This window comes from Lithobates pipiens, unplaced genomic scaffold (assembly GCF_037356315.1).
Source record: "Lithobates pipiens isolate NorthernLeopardFrog02 unplaced genomic scaffold, aLitPip1_a1.2 Scaffold_8, whole genome shotgun sequence".
Classification (NCBI taxonomy): Eukaryota; Metazoa; Chordata; class Amphibia; order Anura; family Ranidae; genus Lithobates; species Lithobates pipiens.
Window position 1 is genome coordinate 307,380,738 of NW_027507903.1, and position 19,308 is coordinate 307,400,045.

General features: G+C 43.6%; 1 protein-coding gene across 2 annotated transcripts in view; it reads right to left on the minus strand.

The window, feature by feature from the left end:
• SLC26A2 (solute carrier family 26 member 2) overlaps nt 1–19,308 on the minus strand; it is a 78,955-nt gene that overhangs the window by 45,197 nt on the left and 14,450 nt on the right. Inside the window, exon 1 of one of the 2 annotated variants that reach the window (XM_077472695.1) lies at nt 17,011–17,435. The exons of the other annotated variant lie outside the window; for it this stretch is intronic. The gene's annotated coding sequence lies outside the window, so the exon portion shown is untranslated. Of the gene's footprint in view, nt 1–17,010; nt 17,436–19,308 lie in introns of those variants that run through there. 2 annotated transcript variants of the gene reach the window in all.

Consider the following 19,308-nt stretch of genomic DNA (forward strand, 5'->3'; position numbering starts at 1 on the left):
TTAACCACTTCACTGTGGATGCCAGATCAAATCCCTGCAAAAGTCTTTATGAGGGTCTGACATACTTCTCTTTCCCTTATACCAGTGATGGCGAACCTTGGCACTCCAGATCAGCATCATGGGAAATGTAGTTCCAAAACATCTGGGGTGCCAAGGTTCGCCATCACTGCCCTACACCATTTTTTTCACTATTTATTTATTGAATTTACATTGAAGAACACTTTTTAGGTGCTAAGTGCTATGGCAATACCCTTTGCAGACAGCAAGCACAAGAGTCAGACTGCTCTTACCAGACAAAAAAAAAAAAACGAATTTTTTTCCTCAGCTTAGGCTGATATGTATTCTTCTGCATATTTTTATAATTTTTTTTTTTTACTAGTAATGGCGGCAATCTGCGATTTTTATCGTGACTGCGATATTGCGGACACTTTTGACACATTTTTGGGACCATTCACATTTATGCAGCGATCCATGCTATAAAAATGCATTGATTATTGTGACGGAACCTATCCCCCACACTCCGCTTGAGTGTTTCCATCAGTATACTGCTTCCTAAGTCCTAGAACACGAGTCCAATGGATCTGGCTATAGGAACCCCCAAGAACTAGACAACACCAGTCTTGGAGTACATCAGGAATAGTCTTTTATTTGAGATCTCCCACAAATATATACAGCAGGATGAATAAAACCTAACCTAATTAGCATGAGCTAATTATCTAATCAACACTGGACTCCTTCATTCAATTGCAGGGTTAATTAGCACAAACAACAAAACAACAATAGGTTAAATAATCTTTAGAATCTGTGTCAAGCCAGACTAGACTCATTTACATTATACAAGACAACAGACAGGTGGTTGGAGTTGATGATATTAGCATCTAAGTGTTTGTGTCCCAACAGTGTGATTCAGTCTATTGCTAACATGGCATATACACATCCAGAGTCTGTGTGTCTTGGGGGGGGGGGGGGGGGACATGGACCTGAATCCAAGTAAAACCACCTCAGGGTTCCCAGGCATACAGCTCACAAAGAGCACCATTCCCCCAAATGCCAGGGCCCATAATCGGTCCGCAAGAGGCTTGCATTCAGTCCCCTCCAAGAGCCTCTGTCCCAGCTAGGTCTGTCACAATTATTATTATTATTATTATTATTATACTGGATTTATATAGCGCTGACAGTTTACGCAGCGCTTTCCAACATTAGGGCAGACATTACAATACAATACAATTCAAGACAGGGGGAATCAGAGGGCCCTGCTCATTAGAGCTTACAATCTAGGAAGTTACTGTATAAATGTGACTGGCTGACTGTGAGGGGTTAAATGTGTGCCCTAAGGAGTGATTCTAACTGTGGGGGGAGGGGACTGAATGGGGGAGGTGACCGATCGGTGTCCCTATGTACAAGGGACACACCATTGGTCTCTCCTCTGACAGGACGTGGTTCTGTGTGTTTACACACACAGATCCATGGTCCTGCTCAGTTACTGGGCAATCACGGGTGCCCAGCAGACATCATGGCCACTGGGCACGTGCATGCCCCCTAGTGGCCCAGGAAGCAATCACATCATATGATGTCGTGAACGAGAGCTGCCTCATCCCGCCGTCATATGACAGTGAGCGGGCAGCTAGGGGTTAAAAGGGAAGTTCGGATTTTTTTTTCAAAAATCATACTTACCTAGGTGGATGCAGCATCGCACCGATGCTGTCCCCTGCCAGCTCTAAGACTGAGAACCGAGCGATCAAACTTTGTGAGCAGTGAGAGCTGGTGACTGTCTCTGCTCTACCCCCCTCTGTGCTCACTGGAGCCCTGGGCTGTGGAGGGGCAGGGAGTGGCTGGCTCAGGCTCTCAGCGGCTCACAGGTGCTGGTCCAGGGTTGTGGGTGGATCCGGACTTTATTGTCACAATCTTGCCCCAAACTAGTGACGCTTTACCGCTAACATCCGCACCGCCCCAGTGTGAAAGGGCTCTTTATCCAACCCTTGTGTATTTTGCTTAAACCTAACATTTACATTTACAGCTTCTGAGAATACCACATCATATCTGAAAAAAACAAACAAATTGACAATAAATGAAATCTAGGAAGTCAGCAACAATAAAATAATAGCTAGGAAATAATCCGTCATGAGTAGAACACTGGAACACAGCCAGGGGCGTAACTATAGGGGGTGCAGCAGTTGCGACCGCAACTGGGCCCTGTGCTGCAGGGGGCCCATGCAGCCCCCTCTACATATGGCCGGCAGCAGCATAGGCAGCTAGGGGTACCAGTGCACCATGCACACGGGTGGCTGGAGGTGGAGAGTGACTAGCAGAGCTCCATGCTCGACTATCGCACAGGCTGCTCTTTAGTTGTGCATTCTCCGCATGACCTGTGTCCTCGGCCGGCTCCTCAGAGTACCCCTCTCCTGCTCCATGCATTGCCGCTCAGTCCGATGTCTGTTCTCCCCAGCCAGATGGGGCACCTAAAAATAAAAAATAAAAATAATAAAAAAAAAATACTGATGCCAGTGGTGGAACTACAGGGCTCACAAAGGTCATACCTGTGACCACGCCATGGAGTTCCACCGCCGGACTTGGAGGGAAGGGCCCTGGCTGGGGTTCAGGAGGGCCCTTCATGGTTTCTTGCATCGGGGACCTGAAGGTTCTAGTTATGCCACTGAACACAGCTCTGACTATAAGACCCTTTTCACACTGGGGCGCTTTGCAGGTGCTACAGCCTGCAAAGCCCCCTGAAAGAGCTGCTCCTCACACTCCAAAGTGAAGACCCGAGGGCTATCAGACTGGAGCGGTGCACTGGCAGGACGGTAAAAAAAGTCCTGCTAGCAGCATCTTTGGAGCAGTGAAGGAGCGGTGTGTATACCGCTCCTTCACCGCTACTGCCCATTAAAGTGAATGGGGCTATACCGCCGGCAAAGCGCCGCTGCTGGAACGTTTCGCGGTGGTTTTTAACCATTTCTGGGCCGCTAGCAGGGAGGTAAAACCGCCCCACTAGCAGCCGAATGCCAACGCTAAAACGACGGTAAAGCAGCGCTAAAAATAACGCCGCCCCAGTGTGAAAGGGGTCTTACATAATTCTAATTGGCAATAAAGCACTTAATCCTATAAATCACTTGAGTTATCATTCTAAATTGTTAAATACAAACCAAAATGCAAATATCCATTTTGGGTGTGTATGTGTGATTCAAATCATCCACCAGAAAGTTATTATGAAGAATTATTTGAAGTATTATGTATAACCAGGGCTTTTTCTTTTTTTTTCTAGTGCTCATTCTAAAATGGTATAATGTTTGGTTAAATAATACCGCCACATTTTTAATATGTCAGTCACAGTGGACCATTCATTACGGTGAATTTATGAAATCCACATTAAAACACAGTTTCCTTGTTTCTGCCTTACACACAGCACAAGTGAACTCTCACCACTTGCCAAGTCCTGAAAAGGGAAAAATCCACCAGTATACCTATTAGCATGTGTTAGGGGAGGGAAACCATCTGTAAATATTTGCTGATATCGATAACCACTGTTCAAGGCTACAGATATATACACACACAAAGCATACAGAGAAGTAGAACTTTACTCATTTTTTTTTGTTAGGTAGTGTGGGAGGGATTACAACCCCAAGGGACGTTCATCACTGTTTATTAGCATTTGTCTGCCGCAGGATCATCATTTATGGCCAAGTCGCCGAGTTGATATTTATCAAAGTGAGTCCAGCAATAGAATTGGTAAGGCTACTTTCACACTGGAGCACATTTCAGACATTTTAGCGCTAAAAATAGCACCTGTAAAGAGCCTCTCCTGTCACTCCAGTGTAAAAGCCAGAGTGCTTTCACACTGGGCCGTTGCGCTTGCGGAACGTTAAAAAAAGTCCTGCAAGCAGCATCTTTGGGACGCTTTAGGAGCGGTGTATTCACTGCTCCTAAAGAGCCCCTACCCATTGAAATCAATGGGCAGCGCCGCCAAAGCACCTGCAAAGCGCTTCAGCAGTGGCACTTTGGGGGCGCTATTAACTCCTTCATCAAACGTTAGCAGGAGGGTTAAAAGCGCACCGGTAGCGGACGGAAAACGCTGCTAAAATGATGGTAAACCGGCTAAAAATACAAAAATGCACTTTGCCTCTGACGCCAGCCCCCCCGCCCCCGCCAAGTGTGAAATTACCCTAAGTTTTAACAAAACAGCCAGCACTTAATTTAATTAGCCACCTCCCATCTGCGCTATAGCCGAAAGATGGCTGCAGCGCGGACTTAATTTTCCGGGAGGGCATCCATAGATATCCTCAAGTGCTGGAGCGGCCAGTGCACCCCCTGCAGGACGAGCACGGCGCTCTCTGTGATCAGCGAGTCTATGAGACTCGGCTGATCACAGATCAGAGTAAGGGGTCGGCCAATGATAGCTGATCACGTGATGTAAACAGAGCTGGTAATTGGCTATTTTTTCTCCTCACGCTGGTAGCATGAGGAGAGAAAAAAAAGCAGAATGGGTGGCTGTGAGAGGGATATTAGTCCCGATCGTAGAGAGCCTCTGCAGAGGTTTCTGTGCCACCCACCAGTGCCCACCAGCACCACCTACCAGTTCCCACAGTACCACCCACCCATCAGTACCCACAGTTTTAACTATCAGTGCCCACAGTGTTGCCTATCAGTACCCACAGTGCCAGCTATAAAATGTCACCAATCAGTGCCTCATCACCAGTACTGCCTATCAATACCACCTACCAATGCCCATCAGTGCCACCTACCAATGCCCATCAGTGCCACCTACCAGTGCTCATCAGTGCCACCCATCAGGGCCCATCAGTGCCTGCTTATCAGTGCCCATCAGTGTCACCGTATCTGTGCCCATCAGTGCAGCCCATCAGTGCAGCCCATCCGTGCCCATCAGTGCAGCCCATCAGCGCCCATCAGTGCAGGCTCATCAGTGAATATCAAGGAAGAAGAAAAATTACTTGTTTGCAAAATTTTATATCAAACTATGAAACATGTTTTTATTTCCTTTTCTTTGTTTGTTTAGCATAATAAAAACCCAGGTGGTGATTAAATACCACCAAAAGAAAAATGATAAAAATTTAATTTGAATACAGTGTAGCATGACCACACAATTTTCATTCAAAGTGTGACAGCGCTGAAAGCTAAAAATTGGTCTGGGCAAGAGGGGGGCCCAGTAAGCAAGAGGCTAGGGAGGCCTGAACTGTTTGTTTTTTTTTCAGATTTTTTCATTGCCGGCATTCTTTTGTTTACATTTCAGCTGTCACCGGGGAAGCCCACTGACATCTGTTGAGCCATCAGTTGTTAAAGGGGGTGTCCACCTAAAAAAAAAAATATTAAAAGCCAGCAGCTACAAATACGGCAGCTGCTGACTTTTAATAAATGGACACTTACTTTTCCTGGAGTCCAGCGATGTTGGCAGCCAAAGCCGAGCAATCGCTCGGCTCTCGGCTGCTGCCGGCGCCATTCTCGGTGAGGGTATCAGGAAGTGAAGCGTTGCGGCTTCACTTCCCAGTTCCCTCCTGCACATGCGTGAGTCACGCAGCGCAATGAGAATGGTCCGCGCTGTCTCTGGGACCCATGTGTGTCCCAGCAGACAGTGCGGCGGGACAGGAAGAGGCATAGACTCCCGCGGGAGTCTATGCCCGGAAGTGGGTGCAAATACCTGTCTTAGACACCCTGAAAGATGCTAAATGTGACACCGGAGGGGGGGGTTCCGAAAAGCGGAGGTTCAATTTTTGTGTGATCCCAGTACACACAATGAGATTATCGGACGAATGATTGTCCGTTTTTTTTTTTTGCATGCAAATCTCAGATCGAATCTGATGAGTTTACTAAAGTCACGAAAATGTAAAATTCGGAAGTGATGTCATGTGTTGTAATGCATTTTGTATTGCATTTTCAAACGACAGCTGTACTGATTAAACAAAAATCGTACGATATGGCAAATATTTTCGTGCATGTCCGATCAAATAATACACATAATATCGGATGAACTGTCCTGATCGGCTCTCGAAAACTCTGTACTAATGATCCAATTATCGTACGATCGCATTAAATGTGTACCGGGCCTTAAGGACAGAGCGGCTGGCTTCCCGAACCCACTTCTTAACAACCAGCTAATTTTTCACATAGAATTTGAAATCGGTCAATCGTCTTTTGACTGGCCTGATTTCGAATCATTCCGAAAATGTGAAATTCATTAGAAAATTAATGAATGAAATAAAATAAAACTAAACAAAATGAATTCCGAAATGAACGTGATATGTATTTTTGCAGCCGATCATTGTGAAAGTGCCCTAATAGGAGTAGGCTAGACATAATTGAAATACTAGGTTTATATTATTAAGATTTTACATGTTGATCATAGATATGCTTTCATTTGCTTTAAAAATATTTGTCTGGCAGAAAAATTGATGATAATGATAATTACAACCTGCTCATTACCTCTGAATGGCAAATGTAGAAGATTAGTTAAAAGAAGACCTTGACTATTCCAGGGGTCTCCAAACTTTAAAAACAAAGGGCCAGATTACTGCCCCTCAGCTTTTAGGAGGGCCAGGCTGTAGCCAGTGAGAGTAGAAAATGCCTCAGCATCAGTGGGAGTAGACAGCGCTTTAGATTTGGTGGTCAGTTGGAGGAGGAATAGTGCCCCATCATTGATACTAGTTGGAAAAATAGTGCCCCATTGTTGGTGTCAGTGGGAGGAATAGTGCCCTATTGTTGATGTTAGTGGATGGAATAGTGCCCTATTGTTGATATCAGTGGAAGGAATAGTGTCCTATCGTTGGTGTCAGTGGGAGGAATAGTGCCCCATTGTTGGTATCAGTGGGAGGGATAGTGCCTCATTGTTGGTGTCAGGTGCAGAAATAGTGCCTTATTGTTGATGTCCGTGGAAGAAATAGTGCCCTCACATCAGTCATAGCAAGGGTCAGACAAAGCCATGCAAAGGGCCGCATCCGGCCCACGGGCCACAGTTTGGAGAGCACTGATCTATTCTGTTGCCCTTTTTTTTAACAGATTTGTTTCTCACATTTTTGTCAAGGCTTAAATCTATTTGATCTTTTTTTTTTTTTCACCACTTCCTCCTTTCAGGGTTCTCTAATGTCATTTCTTTCCCTAGGCATAAGGTGCTTTAAGAATAAGGACAATGAAAAACTGCTAGTGATATAGTTGTGACTGCTCCATGTTCCTATCAGAATGTATATACGGTGCTTCATGTGTATCATGTGGCAGGATGACAGCTCCTACTATTCATTTCTACAGCAATAGTGTCAGAGTCTGCTATTTCCTTTTAGACTGTAATGTCAATTGTGCAAGTTCATAAATGTACTGTATCTAAAATATGTTATGCATAATCAAAGACAGATCTTTGTCGTGGGTGCCACTAATATTTACTTCTGTATATTTATGGCGTTCAAATATTGCTATCAGCTTGCTTTACCATAGCACAAATGGTGTTTCCTGTAGATTTTGTGTCAACAAACAAGGCCAGTTGCGTGGTTGTTAAACAGCCAGCTAGCATTGCAAATTAAAGACGCTAACTACCTTTCATGTGGCGTTTTACTAAAACGTGAATAATGTTGAAAAAATAAACGTTCTTTTCTTCGTAACTTACAAAGTGACAAAGGATACTACTAACCCATCCCACCCCCCTTCCCCCAAAGTCACTTATACTCACCTTCCCTACCTATCTCTGCTGTTCTAACCCTGTGTCAGGTCCTTTTGGAAATTACACAGGATTGGCGAAGTATATGCCTTTTCATATACAGTGTTCGGGCCTAGCAATCAGCCACCAGGCCTGAGCCTGAGTACTGTATGGTGGTTTAGATGTGTTTTTTTTTTAAAGTTGCCATTGGAGTCCTACGTGTTTTTCACAGTACAGGTCCTGTTTAATGTCACCCTCTCATCACAAAAACATGAAAGATATCCATGCATGTGTTGATATCTCCTTATGAAAATGTTAGATGCCTGACATAAACAATTTTGCAAATACCAGTGTCAGACTTTTCTTAAACCTTACAAAATGAGAATACTTGGTCTACCTACACAGTGAGCCAAAGTACCAAAACCAGAGGTTCCACACATCAGCCAGAAAGAAGATGCTTGGCAATGTCTCTCCCCATATTTCTCTCAGGACAGGTTTCTTTAAAAAAAATATATACATTAATGTTAAAGTGGTTCTAAAGGCAGAAGGTTTCTTACCCTAATGCATAAGGTTAAAAAACTTCTGAGTGCAACTCCCCCCCCAGCCCACTTCCCCGCCCCCCACCCCCACTTTTACTTACCTGAGCCCCATCTTGATCCAGCAATGTGCATGAGAGCAGAGGCTCTCCCAGGTCTCTCTCTCATCACTGGCTCACACAATAGCATGAGTCATTGACTCCTGCTGCTGTCAATCACAGTGAGTCAGCCAATAGGGAGAGAGTGGGGCGGGGCCGAGTCACAGAGCATGGATCGACGAGCGAGCCTGCTTGAGTGCCCCCGTAGCAAGAGGCTCAGTAGGGGAGAGGTTGGTGTCAGTAGGGCAGTGGACGGTATCAGTACAGTAGTGGATGGTGTCAGTATAGCAGTGGATTGTGTCAGTAGAGCAGTGGAAGGGGTCATTAGGGGAAAAGATGGGGTGTTGGTAGGGCAGTGGCTGGAGTCAGTAGATCAGTAAATGGTGTCAGTAGTTCAGTGGATGGTGTCAGTAGAGCAATGGATGGTGTCAGTAGTTCAGTGGATGGTGTCAGTAGATCAGTGGACAGTGTCAGTAGATCAGTGGATGGTGTCAGTAGAGCAGTGGACAATATCAGTACTGCAGAGGTTAGTGTCAGTAGGGCAGGGAACGGAATCAGAAGAGCAGTGGACAGTGTCAGTAAGGGAGAGATTGGTGTCAGTAGGGTGAGCGGTTGGTGTCAGTAGGGCAGTGGACAGTGTCAGTAGGGGAGAGGTTGATGTCAATAGGACAGTGATAGGTGTAAGTAGGGAAAAAGTTGCTGCCAGTAAGGCAGTGGATTGTGTCAGTCACTAGAGCAGTGGATAGTGTCACTAGTGCAACGAATGGAGTCAGTAGGGTAGAAGTCAGTGTCAGTAGGGCTGTGGACAGTATCAGTAGGGCAGGGGTCATTGTTGGTAGGGCAGTGGATGGTGTCAGTAGTTTTTAATTTTTATTATATTTTTTTACAATTACTTTTTTATTTTATTTTTTACAAAACAACACAGTTAACTATTCTTCAGTTATTAATCAACTGAGTAAGTGATCAATACAGATCACTCACACTGTTCATTCAGAAAAGGAAGGGGTCAGTAAATTACATATTTATCGGCCACTTTCCCTGCTCTCCATTCTGGCAAGTTCTGCAGCAGTCAATGGGAGAGGTGAGAGGGTGGAGCCGGAAGTGCTGCGCGGGGGAGGGAGAAGACAGGTGGGACCCAGGCAGAAGAAATGGAGAAGAGGGACAGCATTTACCTGAACCAATTGTCATTGGTTGTATTTTCCTCCTGCAGCTACTGAATCTGGCTTTCAACGGCTACAGGAGGAAAATAAAGTCAATCGGTTATAGCAAATGCCACCCCCACTGCCAATCCTGACCAGGCCTGACTTCAAGGTAGCAGCAGGCTGCGAACAATGGCAGTGCAGGCTCACTGAGCAGCCAGCGGTGTGAATGCAGCTCAGCTGCTCAGCCGGGTAAGTCCAGCCAGATCCAACATCTCAAATCTCAGCTAATGTTAAAACTTCAGAAAATGTGGCGCCCCCCTCAAGTTGGCACCCAGGGCAGGTGACCCCCCTACCCCCCCCCCCCCCCCAGTTTCAGCCCCGTATATACGTCATTCTGCACTTCTGCCTATGGGGCACATGCGTCAATATGCTGCTTCTGCTGTGATTAGCCACAGCAGATGTTAATGAGCAGGTGCCAGCCAATGAATGTCCACCTGCACCCACTGATCGATGAGAAGAGACAGCACGGAGCTCTGCCTATGTAAAAAAAAAGCGGGGATGTAATACATTTTCTAAAAACAGCACACAGAGTACAAATTAGGCAAATATTTAACACATTGATCACCCTAGATGTTTAACCCATTCCCAGCCAGTGTCATTAGTACAATGACAGTGCACATAATTAGTACTGATCACTGTATTACTGTCTACGCTGTATAGGCTGAACAAAATGAATTGTACACAGCCTAAGACTAACCTCAACCCAATCACTAGCTTAAAGATAACCCATAAGAATTCATTTTTAACCATATGATCAGTTTAAACTACCAAGGGATTTGACAAGTTTACCTAACCGCTTGACCTCCAGAAGGTTTTACCCCCTTCAAGACGAGAGCATTTTCTGCTATTCAGCACTGCACTATTTTAACTGGTAATTGAGCATGCAACACTATATGCAAATTGAATTTATATCATTTATATCATCTGTTATAAAACATAACATAATAATAATCAAAAAAAATCTAATTTCTTCATAAATTTAGGCCATGTCTTTTGTAAAATAAAAAATTCCCAATAAGTCTGACCGATCCCAGCACAGGTCATCAGGGTGCACGCATGCAGAATGCAGTCACTTGTGTGTGTATATATATATATATATATATATATATAGATATATATATATATAGATAGATAGATAGATATATAGATATAGATAGATATATAGATATAGATAGATATATAGATATATATATATATATATATATATATATATATATATATATAGATATGATTGAGGCTTCCCGCGATGCCCTGCCACAGTAAATGTGCTGTGGCGAGGCGATAAATAGTTAAATAACGCCACACAATATGCACACACATTTCATGCTATTGCCAATAATGTCTGTCCCATTTTTATTTTGGAATACTGCAGGCTGTTGTATCATTTTCTCTGTCCTTTATATATGGAACCATCATTTATATAATGCTTTACAACCAACTTATGAAACTGCTCATCCTTTAAATTGGTTAAAAGTCTAGTGAGCATTGCCATTAGGCTAAGAAGCAGACCACAGGCCATGACTAATGTTAATCTGAGATCAGTTACAGTAAGTCAAAGAAAATGTCATGTTATCTTCATAGACACACTTCAGGGTGGAGTATACTGTTCTCAAAACTGTTACAGTGATAGGGAAAATGTAGAAAACAAGGTTCAATAATTTGTAGAGTTACCATGCAGCTACCAGAACTATTGTGTTGTAAAATGGCACATTTGAATAAATCAAAATAATTGCATTTGCAACTGTGCCTTGTTGCATGCTGGATTAAAACTCATATTTCCATTAAACTGACTGACAGTTTCTTAGGCCGGCCATACACTGTTTGAATCTTGGTTGATTCAGCAGGACCGTCCGGGTTCAATCTATTCTGCCCCCCCATGTTGATGGGGACAAGGGCCTCTTCCCCACAACCCTTGCTCGGTGGTTGTGGGGGTCTGCAGACGAGGGACTTATTGGAATCTGGAAGCCCCATTTAACAAGGGGCCCCCAGATCCCACCCCCCCATCCTATGTGAATGGGTATCGGGTACATTGTACCACTACTCATTCACCAAAAAAAGTGTCAAAAAAAGTAAAAATGACAAGAGACAGCTTTTGACAATTCCTTTATTAACCGCTTGCCGACCAGCCGCCGTCATTATACTGTGGCAGATCGGCACAATCCTGCGAACTGTTGTAGCTATACGTCAGCTTAGGGGATCGGGATAGCAGAAGCATGCGCATGCCTCTGGTTGGATTGCGGAGGTGCAGATGCTCATGGCCAACGGTCGTAAAAACCGTCAGCCACGAGCGATCGCGGGCACGAGAGGCAGAACAGGGACGTATGTGTGTAAACACACAAATCCCTGTTCTGTTCTGTGAGGAGTGACAGATCGTGAGTTTCTAATAGCTAGGAACCACGATCTGTCATTTCCTCTAGGTCAGTCACCTCCCCCTACAGTTAGAAACACACACAGGGAACACAATTAACCCCTTGATTGCCCCCTAGTGTTAACCCCTTCCCTGCCAGTGAAATTTTTACAGTAATCAGTGCATTTTTATAGCACTGATCACTGTATAAATGCCAGTGGTCCCAATGCACTGATTACTGTATAAATGACACTAGCAGGAAAGGGGTTAAACACTAGGGGACAATCAAGGGGTTAAGTGTGTCCTAGGGAGTGATTCTAACTGTGGTGGGGATGGGCTACCACTGATATGAGAGCGATCACTGCTCCCGATGACAGGGTGCAGTATATCTCTGTCATGTCACTAGGTAGAACAGGGAAATGCCTCGTTTACATAAGCATCTCCCTGTTCTGCGGCTCCGTGACATGATCGTGGGACACCGGCAGACATCGAGTTCGCAGGACCCACAGGCACGCTCATGGAGTATGCGGAAAATACGCACTGGTCGGCAATCAGTTAACCTATAACAATAAAAGTAGTTCTGCAAAATGAAATCTCAGTAATCATTTCTTATTACAATCATCAGGTTTACACAGATATGAAAAGTGTTCAGGTCCTATTGCAGTAATATCATCTCTATTTTGTCAATAAAAATACCTTTTAATTAGCAAACATAGCACAAAGGATTTAAATGACTGCCAGCAGAATATAAGAGGACATATAGGATTACAGTGCAATCACAGCTGTAAAGTATGCAGAACTGTAAATGACTCAGTAGTGATTCTTTTGTGTAAGGCCACAATCTAGTTTGATTGCCATGTATATAATTTCAAATCTATTTTTTCATCACATTATTTTTCTGTTTGTATTAGTTAGTTTAAGTTTTTTTCTAATACATACAACTGCCATACACACATTTACCTTAGAGCCGGTTCACACTGCGGGTGATGCGAGGCGACACGACTCGCCTCGCCGCGCTCTCGCAAGTCGCACCCGTTCTGTACAATGGAACCGTTCTGAGAGGAGCGACTCGAGTCGCTCCGACTCAGAAAAAAGGTTCCTGTACTATTTCTGGGCGACCTGGGGGCGACTTGCATTGACTTCTATACAGAAGTCATCTGCAAATTGCCGCTGAGGTCGCGGCAGGTCGCGGCGAGGCAAGTCGGTGTCGCCTCGCATCGCCTGCAGTGTGAACCGGCCCTTACTTAGGCTGGCCATACAGTATACACTTTTCTTGTACAATTTTCCTTTAGATTTACCAAGACCATCTAATAGGAGGTCAAACCTAAACACTTTCAAATTGTATGCAATCAGGCAGGCCCTTACACTACTTAGTTGAAGGCAAATCTAGGGTCTGCCGGTTTGTTCTTAAGTCTAAAATGTTTGTAAGTCAGACGCGCATGCGCAGAACGGCAGAGACATCGCTTTCCGATGCTTCAGAGTTTAGTAAATGAGGTGAAGCTTCATTTTGCAAAGAATACCCCATCACATGCAAGGAAAAAAAAAAACAGCATTTCTGCTTGCACGATTGGATGTTGGAAGTCAGCAGAGCTTCTCTTCATTTCCTAAACTCTCGAGCAAATGCCCTTGCAGAGTGCAACTGTACTTGTCTGTTTGCCTTTAGTAAATGAACCCCACTGACAGAAAGAAGTGGACCCTCTTTTGCTAGAGAGGAGAGATCACTAAGGGTACTTTCACACTGGGGCAGTGGGTCCATTAGCGGTTTACCATTGCGCTTTACCGTAGTTTTAGCGGCGCTTTTCGCCCACTAGTGGGCTGCTTTTAACTCCTGCTAGCGCCTGAAGTAGGGGTTTATAGCGCCTGTGTTGCGGCGCTTCCAAAACGCTTTTCAGGCGCTTCCAAAGCACTGCCCATTCATTCATGGGCAGGGGCTGTGTATGAGCACTATATACAGCACTGCCACACCGCCCCAAAGATGCTGCTTGCAGGACTTTTTTTCCTGTCCCGCAAGCGCACCGCTTGAGAGGCATGTTTCAGGTGCTATTTTTAGCGCTATAATGAGTGAAAACTGCCTCGGTATAAAAGTACCCTAAGACCCCTTTCACACTGAGGCGCTTTTCACGCAAAAAAAAGCATCTGAAAAGCTCACGAAAACCTATTTTCATTAAAATCAATGAATGTGTTCACACTGGGGCAGTGCGCTGGTAGGGTAGTGAAAAAACGCCCCTCTGCACTGAAATGAATGGAAAGCACTTCAAAAGCGACTAAAAAGCTCTTTAAAAGCGCTCAGTGTTTTACTGGCAGTTTACAAGCGCCTCAGTGTGATAGGGGCCTTAGGTTTACACAGGACAAATATTTATGAAATCATATCAAACTTCTTTCATCAAAATCTCTGTCTAGTAAATATCTTACAAATACGGCAATTTGCCGTAAACCATCACGCCTGCTGTTTTTTTTTTAGCTTGGTGGACTAAAGTGTGACCATTTATAATAAGTAAGAAGAGAGTTACTATGCCTAAATGGAAGAGGCACCCATCCCAGATTCCCCGTTAACAGAATGAGTAATCGTTGAATAATCAGACAGAAACTGTTTGGCTAAGCATACACTTTAAAATCTGACCATATCATTTCTGTAGAATCATCTTTAGATCTGCCAAAACTATGTAATATGAGGACCTACCTGAACTATGCAATCAACTTGTATCGAATCAGGGAGACCCCTGTACTATTGAACAATCACATGTGTTAAGAGCTTAACTTTCAACTTACTTCACAGGTGTCTCTGTGACTCCATTAAGGTATTATGTGGTTGCATAGCACAATCTCTATAGGAACTTTATAACATGAAAGCTGCATAAACATGGACTCTTCACAGCATTGTCTCTGTGACTCCATCAAGGTCTTATGTGGTTGCATAGCACAATCTCTGTAGGAACTTTATAACATGAAAGCTGCATAAACATGGACTCTTCACAGCATTGTCTCTGTGACTCCATCAAGGTATTATGTGGTTGCATAGCACAATCTCTGTAGGAACTTTATAACATGAAAGCTGCATAAACATGGACTCTTCACAGCATTGTCTCTGTGACTCCATCAAGGTATTATGTGGTTGCATAGCATATTTTCTATAAGATTCTATACCATGAAAGCTGCATAAACATATGAGAGCTGCACAAACATGGCTGGACTCTTCCCAGCATTGTCTCTGTGACTCCATCAAGGAATAATGTGGTTGAACAGCACAGTTTCTATAAGATTCTATAACATGAAAGATGCGTAAACATATGAAAGCTGTACAAACATGGACTCTTCACAGCATTCTCTGTGTGACTCCATCAAGGTAACATGTGGTTGCATAGCACTCTATAATGCTCTATAACAAGGATATGCAATTAGCGGACCATCGGCTGTTGAAAAACTACAAGTCCCATAATGCCTCTGCCTCTGGATGTCATGCTTGTGGCTGTCAGAGTCTTGCTATGCCTCATGGGACTTGTAGTGTCGCAACAGCTGGAGATCTGCTAATTGCATGTCCTTGTTCTATAACAGGGGAATGCAAAATCTGGTGAAGCTGTGCATGGTAGCCAATCAGCTTCTAACTTCAATTAAAGTATAACTAATAGCAAAACGTTTTTGTTTGGTTTTGGATGGAGTGGAGAGGGATTAGGACCCCTGACAGGTTTTTATTTCTGCCTGTGCCCCCATTAAGGAGATGAGGAAAGTAAAAAAAAAATCCCAAATTTTTAATTGTCCCCAGAAAAGTAATAGAGGGGAAATCTTCCAATGGTGATACTAGTTCATATGAACCGGGGGTCCCCAAGAAATTCACTTAATTTGCAAGGATTTCCTCTCACTTCCTGTTTGACTACAGGACAACAAGTGAAGGGAATTCTCCACAATGGGACAGAGAGAACGAAAAAAAAAATTGATAGGCGTCATAACCCTCCCTTACTTTATCCAAAATGTAAAAAAAAAAGAAAAAAAAGTTTTGCCCATAGTTCTACTTTAACCAATTGCCGATTGTCTCACGCCGATATACATCGGCAAAGTGGCACGGGTGCGTAAAACAACATACCCATATATATCTCTGCTTCATCTGCGGGCAGTGAGCGCCCGCCGCGTGGGAGCATGCCTGCAGACTTGATGTCCGCTGGTGGCCCGCGATCATGGCACAGAGAGGCAGAATGGGGAGATGCCTAAAAAAGACATTTTCCTGTTCTGCCTAGCAACATGACAAGGATCTACTACAGTGATCGAGAGCAATAATCTCTGTCAGGTTCTAGAAAGCCCACCCCCCCCCTACAGTTAGAACATACTAACACACTGAGAGAGCACAACAGTTAACCCCTTGATCGCCCCCTAATGTTTAACCCTGCCAGTGAAATTTACACAGTAATCAGTGCATTTTTATAGCACTGATCGCTGTATAAATGCCAATGGTCCCAAAATGGTGTCAAAAGTGTCTGATCTGTCCACTGAAATGTCGCAGTCACAATAAAAATCGCAGGATGCCATCATTACTAATAAAAAAAATTATAACAAAAATGTCATAAATCTATCCCCTATTTTGTAGACGTGATAACTTTTGCGCAAACCAATCAATATATACGATTATTGCTAATTTTTAATTTTTTACCAAAAATATATAGAAGAATAAATATTGGCCTAAACTGTGGAAGAAAGCATTTATATATATATATATATATATATATATATATATATATATATATATATATATATATATAATTTTTTGGGATGGTAATTATAGCAAAAATTTCAAAATATTGTTTTCTTTTCAAAATTGTCGCTCTTTGTTTGTTTATAGTGCAAAAAATAAAAGCCGCAGAGGTGATCAAATACCACCAAAAGAAAGCTCTATTTGTGGGAAAAAGGACATCAATTTTGTTTGGGCACAGTGTCGCATGACCAAAAACTGTCAGTTAAAGCGACGCAGTGCCGTATCGCAAAAAAAAGGGCTTGGTCAGGAAGGGGGTAAGTCCTTCAGGGGCTGAAGTTGTTAAGCTTTGACAGAGAAATTTAAGTCGATTGGTTTCTGTGCAGAGCTGCACCAGTTTTTGCTCTCTCCAGTTTTAGTAAATCAACCCCACGGTCTAGCTGCAAATCACTACTTCAGTAAAACAGTACAGAACACAAACATCTACTTGCAATTATCCTCATAAACAGTGTCACTCACAGTGAAGTCCAAGGCAGCTCTGGTAACACAGGGGAACAGCTGGAGGGATCTGAGGTATGAAGATAAAGCCCTCCCCACTGGAACTGCAATACTCTGGAGAGGACCTCTCCACAGCAGATGGGTCTTTTGAAGAAAACGAGTGCTTTTAGGCTCCGGCCCGCTTGCTCTGGCACTTCCTTCTGACAAAAGAGGGCCTCCAATATGGCTGCAGATCACTAACCCAGCTACCTCATCAGGTGTTGCCTCTGTGAGCTATGAGAGAGGGAAGCAGGGAAACATATCTTCCTTGGGCATGTGCAGGAACCCAAAGAATTGTGTAAACGTTGGGAACTGGCACCGCTCTGTTATAGTACATGGAAGAAATCCTATTTGCAAAACATTCATTAAAGAAAGAACACTAAACCTACAGGCAGTAGATACGTAGCTGATGAAATCACACATTCTATTCTAATTTCCTCACACAACCTAGAAACAAACAATGCAATAGATGTCGCTGAACTCTGGTGACCAAATGTCACCGAATGCAAAAAAAAATTATGAAATACAAGTTGCTGAATCACCATTACAAGTCCACATTCAGCAAGCACAATCCCAACATTCAGGTTACAAACAATACAAACATTCCTGATGGAGGAAAAGACGTGAATTTCTTTTAACGTGTCAGAAAGAGCATGAACATAAAGGAAAGCAGGGACTGCAAAGTGCATGTGATGGCTGCTTGTGTTATCATCATGTCACACAGTCTAGGTTAAATATATCCCTCCACAATCTGTGCCTTTGCCACTGAATAAAGGAGAACTTTCTATAGCTTTTTTATACAGCTAATTTAATTCAAGTTTCATTTTGAATTTCTGAAGATCAAGTTGGAGTCTGAAGCACTGCTATACTTAGGGTTGCCACTTTTTCTTCAAGCCAAACTTGAACGCTTTTGCAGCACACAGCAAAAAAACTATTTTCTAGTATACACTATAGGATTGTAACAGACCTGGGACACCTTTGGGTGCTCCAAAGAGAATAGTAATGTGACGTGCATAGTGCTCCCTCACCCTCCTGTCAGGCCCTATTCTGAACCACATTCCTGTCTGAATAATGGACACATGATTCAAAACCCAGACAGTTGGCAACCCTAGCTATACTGTACTCAGTACTGGGTATTGCGATTGGCATATTTGGCTTAGCTGCTGCCATCCACCTAATGCCTTGTACACACGGTCGGACATTCCGACAACAAAATCCCTCAGATTTTTTCCGACGGATTTTGTGCCAAACTTGTCTTGCATACACACAGTCGGACAAAGTTTTCGGAAAATCCGATCATTCGGAACGAGGTGATGTTCGCTGCGTACGACGGGACTACGTAAAGGCTAGTAGCCAATAGCTCTGGTCTCGTAATTTAATCTGAGCATGTGCAGCCTTTTGTCTGTCGGAATTCTCTACAAACGACCGGAAAAAGTCAGATCGGATTTTGTTGTCGTAAAATTTTAGATCCAGCTCTCAAACTTTTTCCGTCGGGATTTCCGACTGAAAAATTCCGATAGAGCCCACATATGATCGGATTTTACACATGGTTGGAAATTCCGACCATGTGTACAGGGCTTAAGACTCATGCACACAGATGGTTTGAGGCTGGAAAAATACACTAGCGTAAAAGAACAAAATTTTTACATACCATGGAAGTGGTGCTTGTGCTCGGATAGATGGCGATGCTTTCATGCATCGGTGTAAACATGTAATATGTATGTATAATGTATTCCACAAGTGCAAAATTTCCAGATTCGCAGGATACATCATACATGCAACCTTTAGTTTGTTGTATAAACGAATTGTTGTATAAACTAAGACAAGTGCCTACAGCCATTTACTTCTAGGGCCAGCATTGGTGTATAACCAAGTACAAGTGCCTACAGCCACTGACTTCTAGGGCCAGCATTTGTGTATTACCGAATACAAGTGCCTACAGCCATTCACTTCTAGGGCCAGCATTGGTGTATAACCGAATACAAGTGCCTACAGCCATTCACTTCTAGGTTCAGCATTGGTGTATAACCGAATACAAGTGCCTACAGTCATTCACTTCTAGGGCCAGCATTGGTGTATAACTGAATACAAGTGCCTACAGCCATTCACTTCTAGGACCAGCATTGGTGTATAACCAAATACAAGTGCCTATAGCTACTCACTTCTAGGGCCAGCATTGGTGTATAACCGAATACAAGTGCCTACAGCCACTCACTTCTAGGTCCAGCATTGGTGTATAACCGAATACAAGTGCTTAAAGCCACTCACTTCTAGGTCCAG